Source organism: Elephantulus edwardii, unplaced genomic scaffold, assembly GCF_000299155.1.
Source record: "Elephantulus edwardii isolate Elephantulus edwardi_28Jun2011 unplaced genomic scaffold, EleEdw1.0 scaffold00257, whole genome shotgun sequence".
NCBI classification, from domain to species: Eukaryota; Metazoa; Chordata; class Mammalia; order Macroscelidea; family Macroscelididae; genus Elephantulus; species Elephantulus edwardii.
The window spans coordinates 3,697,411-3,706,619 of NW_006400007.1; the positions used below are offsets into that span (position 1 = coordinate 3,697,411).

General features: G+C 47.4%; 1 pseudogene; it reads right to left on the bottom strand.

Moving 5' to 3' along the window:
* Window positions 1-897: 897 nt before the first annotated feature.
* Window positions 898-1,267, bottom strand: LOC102843362 (annotated as a pseudogene).
* Between the last annotated feature and the right edge of the window lie 7,942 nt (window positions 1,268-9,209).

The following is a 9,209-nucleotide window of genomic DNA, read 5'->3' on the forward strand; positions in this document are numbered from 1 at the left end:
TCACACCTGACTGGGCCTCAATATCTTCATGTGTAAAATGAAGACCAAGTATGTCCACAATAGGTTGTTGTGAGGATGTGTGTATGATCTAACCCAGTGTGTGGGACACAGTAGAAGGTCAATAAATTGGACTGATGATAATAAAAATAAAAGAGAGGAGGTCTTGGAGCCTATGAAGATGCCCAAGGCTTCTCCCCTCACCCCCTTCTCTGGGGAGAAGGGCAGGTCCCAGCTCATTACCAGTGGGGGCTGGGGTGGAGGTGTCAGATTGGAATAGCTCCTGGGTCTGTTCGCAGCTTCCCTGTTTCATTAACACCTCCCTGGTGGTCTTCAGCTCATCTTGCTGGGGGAGGTGTTCCACAAAGTTCTAAATGTCTCCTAGCCAGCTCTGAGCTCTGTGCACCCTGCTCCCAGGCCTTACTCCATACATACTTTGGGGGTTTTCTGTGGAGAGATGGCCATTAGCCAGGAGGCAGTTACTGTCCCCTTCTAGTGTCCTAGGGCCCTAGTTGGGGAATACAGCATCTGGAGCTGTCCCTCCATTTAGGCTCACCCCACAACTTTTTTTTTAAGCATCTTGGTTATTTTTAGTGAAAGAAAAACAGCATTTCCATGGAGGATGAGTGAACTGAAGGTCAGAAAGAAGGTGGGTTGGGTGCTCACCAGCTCAAGCTCCAAACCGCAGAGAAGGCCCTCAGCCTGGGGACTTGGAGCATTTGGTGCAGCAGAGGGATTCTGCTGGTGGGGTGGCTGGACTGACCAGCCTGCCTGTGTGTGATCAGGAGACTGGAATGAGTGGATGGGTCATTGGGTGATTTCCACTTGCAGTGGGTTGGCATGATTACTTCATCTTCTTGGGTGGCATTAAAGAATAACACAGGGACCCTAGAGAGAAGGTTATTCAGTTGGATTCTGAATCACAATCAGGAAATAGTCTTTATCTGGTGCAACCATAATTTCATTTTTCTTGGAGCGAATTCGAAGGAAGGTAAGGTCATTTTGGGGGTCGATTTCTCGCACGTGCTCCGTGCCTTCAGGATGAAGTTGTGCATGAAATTGGCGTACTGTGTAGTCGTGGAATTGTCCATGGTGCTTTTGATGGGAATGCCTTCTGTGTTCACCACAATGATTCCCTGCACGCCCTTCTGGCTCTGCAGTCGCTTCAAGGTCTCTTCTACTTCTGCCTCAGGGGCTGTGATGAGGAGGAAAATTACCTAAAGCACTCAGCAGTACCCACCACGCGTAAGAGTCCAGGAAAGGTTATCATCGTGGTTAAGGCGCTACAAGGCCCAGGATGCCAGGATGCTGACCCTTAGGGACGGCCTTTGCACCTCCAGAGGTTCCTGGCCAAGCCACAACTTCTAACCTGTAGGTTCTTGTCTCCCTGCCCCAATGTGTCCCACCCTGGCCTTTCAAGCCCTGGGATTCTGTGAACAATCTCAGTGTTGATTTCTAAATTTGTCCTATCACCTCTTTCTAGCTGACAACCTACTGCTATCATTCAGTTGCCTCGTCTGTAAAATGAAGATGCCATACCTCACCAAAACCATTGTCACCAAATAAACTGCTCCACAGAATTTTCTTGGTTTTGATCTTTACAGATGGAGCCCTGGTGGCACAGTGGTTATCAGCATGGCTACTAACTGAAAGGTCAACAGTTTGAACCCACCAGACACTCAGGTCACTGTGAGTCAGAAATGGGTTTAATATATATATATTTTTTAACCAGTATGTTACATTGTATGGTTGGTGTGTTATTTTTCAAAGAGGAGTTCCAACACATCACACTTAATCAGGTCAAAAGGTAAAGTTTAAAACAGACTGTTTTATAAAGATAAATGATATCTGTAATGACTGTTTACAAAATCATGATCTTAGAGTGTATGATACACCTGGTTGGCAGTAGCACCCAGATTTTCCAAATTAGCTAGCCATCATTTTTCACTTGTCTGCAAAGACTTCTCATTAGCTGCCTTCTGCTTTTGTTGCACGATCTCAGAATCCCTCTTATTTCTCTGAGAAGCAGTCAAGCTGTCTACTTTTCTTTGTCCCTTGCTAATCTCCTGGGTTTTTTTATGCTTTTCTGGCAGGCAAGTTCTCTTCTGATTTCCTTGAGCCATCCCAGCGACTGGACAGAGCCTGGAAGAGAGTGACTGAGAAAATCAGTGATTCCCTGGAATGCACTGGCCAGGTTTAATCTTTGCAGAGCAGATTACCAGGCATTTCTTCTTCAGCACCACTGAGGTGGGTTCGAGCCACCAACCTACTGGTTGGCAGCCAAGCTATGTGTATCACTTGGGGACCTGCACGCTTTATGGCAAACTGTAAACTCTCAACAATTGGCAACTATTATTGCTATTTTTTAAAAATTTTATTATTATTTTGTGTGTGTGTGTGTGTGTGTGTGTGTGTGTGTGTATGTGTGTGTGTGTACCATCAATTAGGACCTGGCTGGTACAGGAGAAGATTGTCCCTCCTTCTTCAGCAGATCACCTGGGGGATTCGAACCGCATGCCTCTGGGATTGCAGTGCAGCTTCTTGCCACTAGGCCACCAGAGCTCTCTTTATTATTGCTATTTTAGAGATTATTATTTTATAGACAAAATAATTGCTCTCAGAATTCTTCAGAGAGGACAGAACCTTCATTAGCCAAATGGAGTGTTGGAGAGCCAGAGCCCCAAAGACTTTCAGGAATGCAGAAAAGGGGATGTTAGCTCTGCTCCCAGTTCATTTTCCCAGCTTCCTTCCAAGATTGGGGAAGGGAGTGGGGCTGGTTGTTGAATTAATGCTGAGAGATTTAGACCTTGGGCGCTGTAAGAACTCCTTATAAAGGAGGCTCCTCTCTGCTGCTCTCTAAAAGTATCCTTATGGAAATGCCAGCCAACCACCTCGCCCTGGGCCTCTCTGTCCTAATAGTCCATTTCAGAGCACACCCTTCACCAGCTGTGGTGGGTCCGGGAGGAGGGGCTGAGCTTTACCTCTTCTTCTTCCCAGAGTTTAGACATGCTGCAGCTTCTTTGCCCTCCCAGGCTTCTAACCCTTTCTCCCCTTCTGAGGTTTATCTGCAACCTCAAAAGCAAACCAAAATAAACAAAACCATGGGCTTAAATAACTCCCCACACATCAGAGAAAGATGGGCAGTCCCCTCCCCCTGCCGGTGTGGTTGTTAGGTACTGTTGGGTCGAATACAACTCACAGCGACCCTGTGAACCTCACACCTGAACCCTGTCCTGTCCTGCGCCATCCTCATCATCGCTGACACACTTGAGCCCACTGCTGCAGACATTGTGTCTATCCGTCTCATTGAGGGTCTTCCTCTCTTTTGTTGATCCTCCACCTTTCCAAGCATGATGTCCCCTGTAGTTTGATTTACTGCCTCTGAAAACACGTGAGAAGGTCAGTTGTGAGGTGGTTTTGATTTCATGATATGTAACAACTCTTCAAAAACTAGACTTGAGGAGGAAGACACACAAGGGGTCCTAGAGCTTAGACCCTCACAGCTGCTGTGTCCCCAGCACCACTGTACCCTGGACCCCAAGTTCCTGCTGCTGGGGCTGGTGCTTGGACCTGAGGTCCTACCGTACCAGAGGCACAATGGACAACGCTGGGGCCTGGGCAACCAGCAGTTGAGATGATAGGTGGAGTTTGCCGCTGCTCCATTTTGAGTGAGGCCCTGAGGAGGAGGAGGAGGAGGCAAGGGTAATGGAGGTTGAGGCATCTCCTCTCCTTTACCTCAGTACCCTGAAAAGGACAAGTCCTGCAGCAGGAAGAATACTGGGGTACTTCAGAGCCTGCCCTGCACCTCAAGCCTGGGCGGGGTTGCCAAGCTCCTTTTCTGAGCAGTTGTCAGTTTCCTGGCCCTTGGCCTCAGATGCTGAGCCTCTAAACCAGCAGTGAGCCCCTCATCTCCACAGCATCCTCTCTTTTCTTAGCTCTCTTTTACTAGCTCTGGGTGGCAGAAACCTGAGGCTCAGAGAAGTTGAAAAATGTGTCCAAAGTCCTGCAATTAGAAGGGCTCAGGAGGGACGGTGGGGAGCAGGGGTTTGGGAGAAGGGCACCTCCAGCTAAGCACTAGCTAGGATTCCAGGATCTAATCTGCACAGATACCTGCCCCCTCCACCTTCCACTCTTCTCTGTGCAGTAGTCACATCTTCATCCACTTCACTTTTCTCTACACTCTTGTTAGGACCAAATTCCAAGTGGGACAACTCAGCTGAATATGGGGACATCTCTGCCCAGCTTCCCTTTCTGTTGTGGGTGGTGTGGGAGGGACCTAGCATGGGTCAGAAGTGACAGCAAGGTCTACTCTGGGATGCAGCCGAGAGCTCCCTCAACTCCTAGGCTTGAGTTCAAATCCTGACTCTGCTCCCAAAAGCAAAGTCTCAGTCATGGGCGCTCTCTCTCTCCTTTTTATTGTGGTTTGAGCAAAAATTTACAAAGCAAATTGGTTTCCCATTCAAACATTTATTCATGTTTTATTTTGCTACATTAATTATAATACCCACAATGTAACTGTGGGAGATGATGGACAATCTCCTCGCATGTGATGAATTGCCTTTGAAAACCCACTAGAGAGTCAGTAATAGGTTGGTTCCCACTCGACAGCACACAACAATGTAACTCTCTTCTCATTTCCTGTGATTCTGATTTCCATTGATTCTTCTATCCTACCCTTCTGAGTTTTTCTTGGGCACATGCTGCCTTTTGGACCTTAACTTGGCTATTCTAAGGAGTTAGGGAACTCTGGTGGCTTGTAAGGAGTAGCACTACTAACCAAAAGATACATGGTTCAAATCCACCAGCTGCTCTGCTAGAGAACGATGGGCAAGCTCCTCTCCTTTGACTTCCTGCCTCTGAAAACCTGCTGGAAGGTCAGCTAATGAGTAGATTCTAACTCAATAGAACACAGCAACATTCTAAGAAGTTATTGGTGGTGTTATTGTTCGCCTTATAAGCATGTTATGTTTATTGGTTGATTGACAGTTTAGTCATAGGGGTGAGTTTTGGCTCATAGGGTGACTAAGGGACACTTGCCATTTTTATGGTTTTTAAATTTTGTTTCACATACGCCTCCACTCTATCCAGATCTTCTTCTATGATCCCTTTTAAAGTGGTTCACAGTGGTAGGGTGGAACCATCTAGTTCTGGTCTCAGGGTCACTTTTGTGTGTTCATTAGTCCTTTGTACTGATTGTTTGTATATATCTCTGCATTTCTTTCCTCTGTTTTATACAGGGAGAGTCCAATAGTTGCTCCTTAGATGGCTTCTTGGAAGCTTTAAGACCCCAGTTGCTACTCACCTAAGTAGACTAGTAGTCTTTGTGCGCTGTCGGTTGACCTTGAGACTATGGTTGTGAGGCTCCAGGATCACTCCCTCGGGGTGTTTGGTTAAGATTAAGAATCTTGGACAAGTCTCTTATCCTTGAAGCTGCAATATCCTCTTGTAAAACGGGGCCAATAACCCTTTCTTTCAGGAAAGGAATGTCCTGGGCCCTGGCACACAGCAGACTTTTCACAACTCTCTGTGGCTCTCCTCCTCCTTCTTTCTTCCTTAGGAGCTTTGTAGCTGCCTTCTCTTCCTGGCTCGGGATCTAGGTCTCCTCTCCTCACCTCTTCTTTCTGGCTCTGTGATCTAATTTTGTGCCTTTCTGCCCACCTCAGACAGGGCTTTGGGGCTCTCTGTTGCCGCTCCCCTTTCTGGAGCTGTCTCTCTACCTCTTCCCTCTGCTCCCTGTCCCATCCTTGCTTTTCCTTTGGCTCCCAATACCCCAGGGGATGATCGATGGCAGGCCCTGGTTATTGATTGGGCAGGCATCCAAGTGTGGCTGCCTGAGGTGGGTATTGATGCATAGAATTGGTGGCCAGACTGGGTGGAGAGGCCCCTAAGGCTTCAGGGGGCAGGGCCTTCTACTTCGTCAATGGGAGTGGGAGTCCTTAAAGCAGCAGTCTCCTGGGGATGGGAAGAGAGAGATAGGACTTGAAATCCTCTAGTAACAGGAGAACATTCAATTACTCAACAAGCCTTTATTGAACAGCTGCTATGGGCCAGCTGGGGCTATAGCACTGTCCTGGGTAAGCAGATAGCAGTGTGAACTCACTAACCACAGCACAGGAGGAAAGATCTGGCAATCCCCTCCCCTAAAGAATACAACCTAGACAATGCATAGTAAGGGCTTGATTAGACATTGTAATTAATTAATTACATTAATCAATGGTAATAAATTCTAGAAAACATAATGTCTATGAATGGTTATATGAAAACCAATATGATTTGTAAACCTTCAGTGATATAAAAATTACAGCATAGGAAATCCTGTGGGGCCGTTCTCCTCTACCCCAGGGGTCACTGTGAGTCACAACTGGCTCAAGGACACACAACAGTGAAAGACAGAGAAACAACAAAGTGACCCCCTAATACGAACTAGACTAAAAACTCTTTGCCTTCAAGTCAGAACTAACTTACTCTGACCCTCCAGTACATTTCCAGTGATTAAGGGAAGAGATTGCCCATCTTTCTCCTTCAGAGTTGCTGGTGGATTTGAACCACCAGAGTTGAGTTAGCAGCACAAATACCTATGGATTACGCCTCTAGAGCTCCTCAGTGTGAACTAAGGACTTGAATGAATAATAATGTGTCAGTATCAGTTCATCAATTGTAACGAGGGTTACAAATGATTCCTTATATGATCTTGTAAGGGAAGAGGGTTGCAAAGCTGCAGCAGGTGAGGTGGATAGTCTCGATTGGAACTGATGGGTGTCCCTTTCCCTGTGCTTGGACAAGTCCAGTGCTTTGAGGTCTGGCCATGAAGGGAAGTCTTCTGACATCCTACTACTCTGAGGCCTGGCCAGTTGCCCAGGGACCTTAGAGAACTCAGTGGGAGAAGGAGGAGGTGGAAATGTGGGCTCCTTCATTGCTTTCCAGGAGCTGCTTGTGGAGAGAATGTAGCAAAGACCCCAGCAGATCTGAGCTCAAGTGTTGCTTCAGCCACCCACGAGCTGTGTGATCTGGGGAACATTTTTTGAACTTCTCTAAGGATGCAGAGGCCTCTGCATGGGGCAAGTAGTTAACAGGCTTGATGCTAAGATCACATCTACCTAGAAGTGTCTCCTGATCTGGCGGTCTACTTCCAAAATACCAGCCATTGAAAACCCTACGAAGTATAGTTCTGTTCTGACACATGGGGCAATCAGGAGTCAGAAGTGGTTAACAGGGGGCCACTGGCTCTCTTACAGGGGTATGTGACAACCACAGGGGGCTGGCACCGAGCATGGGCTCCTAAACTGGAGTGGTCAGAATTAGCACCCTGACTATTGCTTCTCACATTCTCCAATAGTCAGTGACCTCAGGATTCAGTGACCCTGAGTGAACGCTGGGTCACTGCAGTCACTGCGGTCCATGCTCTTGGCACCTGTGAGACCTGGTTGATCTTCAAGACTTCGTTTCTCTATGAGGACTGAGAGTCCAGATTCCTGGGTCAGAACCCAGCCCGGGACCCAGATTGGCGTAGGACCCCTCTCTGGGTGTAGTGAGTGGGCTGAAAGTCAGCCTGACATCCAGCCAGCCTGCCGTTTATCAGTCTCCACTCGTCCCTGCTCTGCTGACTCTGGGCTCCCTCTTTCCTAATTGCCCAGCCACTCTTCATCCTCTACCTGGACCCTGACTCATTTTCTTGCACCCTGAGAACCCCTAAACAACCCCCAGCCAAGCCCAGCCCAGCCTGTTGTGGAGAAAAATCAAATCTCATTAAAGGCCATTGATTTTCTTCCAAATTTGCTATGAATTCACTTTGAAGCTCTTCATTTTAACTGCCTGCCCTCACTTACAGCCCCTCAAACCATTACTGGAACTTTACTAGGGAAACAATCTTTGTACACATACAAGCAATGCAAAATCTTTGCATTAGCCTATGGGTATGCGATATGGGTATATCTCTAAAATATTAAAGAGCAACGATGTCAGTTTGAAGACTAAGTTGCACCTAATCCAGACCATGGTCTTTTCAATCACATGCTATGCATCTGAGAGCTGGACCATGAATAAGGATGACAGAAGGATTGATGCCTTTGAGTGGTAGTGTTGGAGAAGAGTACTGAACATCCCATGGGTTCCCAAAAGATCAAACAGGTATGTCTTGGAAAAGGTGCAGCCGAAGTGCTCTTTGGAGGCAAAGATGGAGAAGCTTCGTCTCTCATACTTTGGATATGTTACTAGGAGAGAATATTCCTTGGAAAGGGACATCATACTTGGAAAGGTGGAGGGTCAGCAAAGAAAGGAAGACCCTCAGTGAGATAGATTGACACAGTGACTGCAGCAATGGGCTTAAGTGTATTAGAGATGATGAGGATGGCACAGGCTAGGACAGGGTTCAGCTCTGTTGTTCACAGGGTCGTACACGACAGCACCTAACAACAGGTACGATAACAATATGAGTATATGTATGTATGTATTTCTGTGTATCTGTGTGCGAGTCCATGTGTTGGTCAGTAGGTGCCTAAGTGTCTGCATCTGTGTGGGTAAACATATTTATATGTGGACTCTGTGTTTGTGGCATGTCTGTGTTTGTGTCTTTGACCCTGTGTGAATGTACCTAAATGTGTATGAATGTGACTGTGCATATCTGCATAAATACAGGGAGGCAGGGGAGCCTTGGCCTGCACTTAAACTCTAGATACTCTGCTGCCAATGAACAGCCAGTCAGGGGCAGGGTCTTGGTTAAATCCACCTAAGACATGGTGCTGCTTCCTGGGGTGAAAGGCTGGGCAGGCTTTGAAAAGGCACAGGCTTCCTGCCCTCTCCCACCTACCTCTGCTCCTACGGGGCTTGCTACTGACTGTTGGGGTTTGGGGTTTGGCATTTTGGGGCTTATAGAAAAGATTCCTAGTCTGACTGGTGTGGGATGGGAATAAGATCTCCCTTTTCTGCTCCCAATCTGAAATAAGCATCCCAGGTTTGTTTACAGGTTCGTGAACATAAGCACTAACCCTGTGAGCATATGGAAAGGGGGTGAGGAGCAAAGACTAGGCAGTGAGGGGTACTCTGGAGGGCTGCTGTGTAAGGATTAAAGCCCACCCGGGCCATGTTCCTGGGGTAGTGCAAGCGTCAAGGTCAACCTTAATGAGGAGAAAGTCACAGAGGAATCCTTTTGGCCCTCCTGCTGTGGGGAGTATGGCGGCTGGTAGCACACCAGGGCTGGAGTTGGCGCTGTGCTG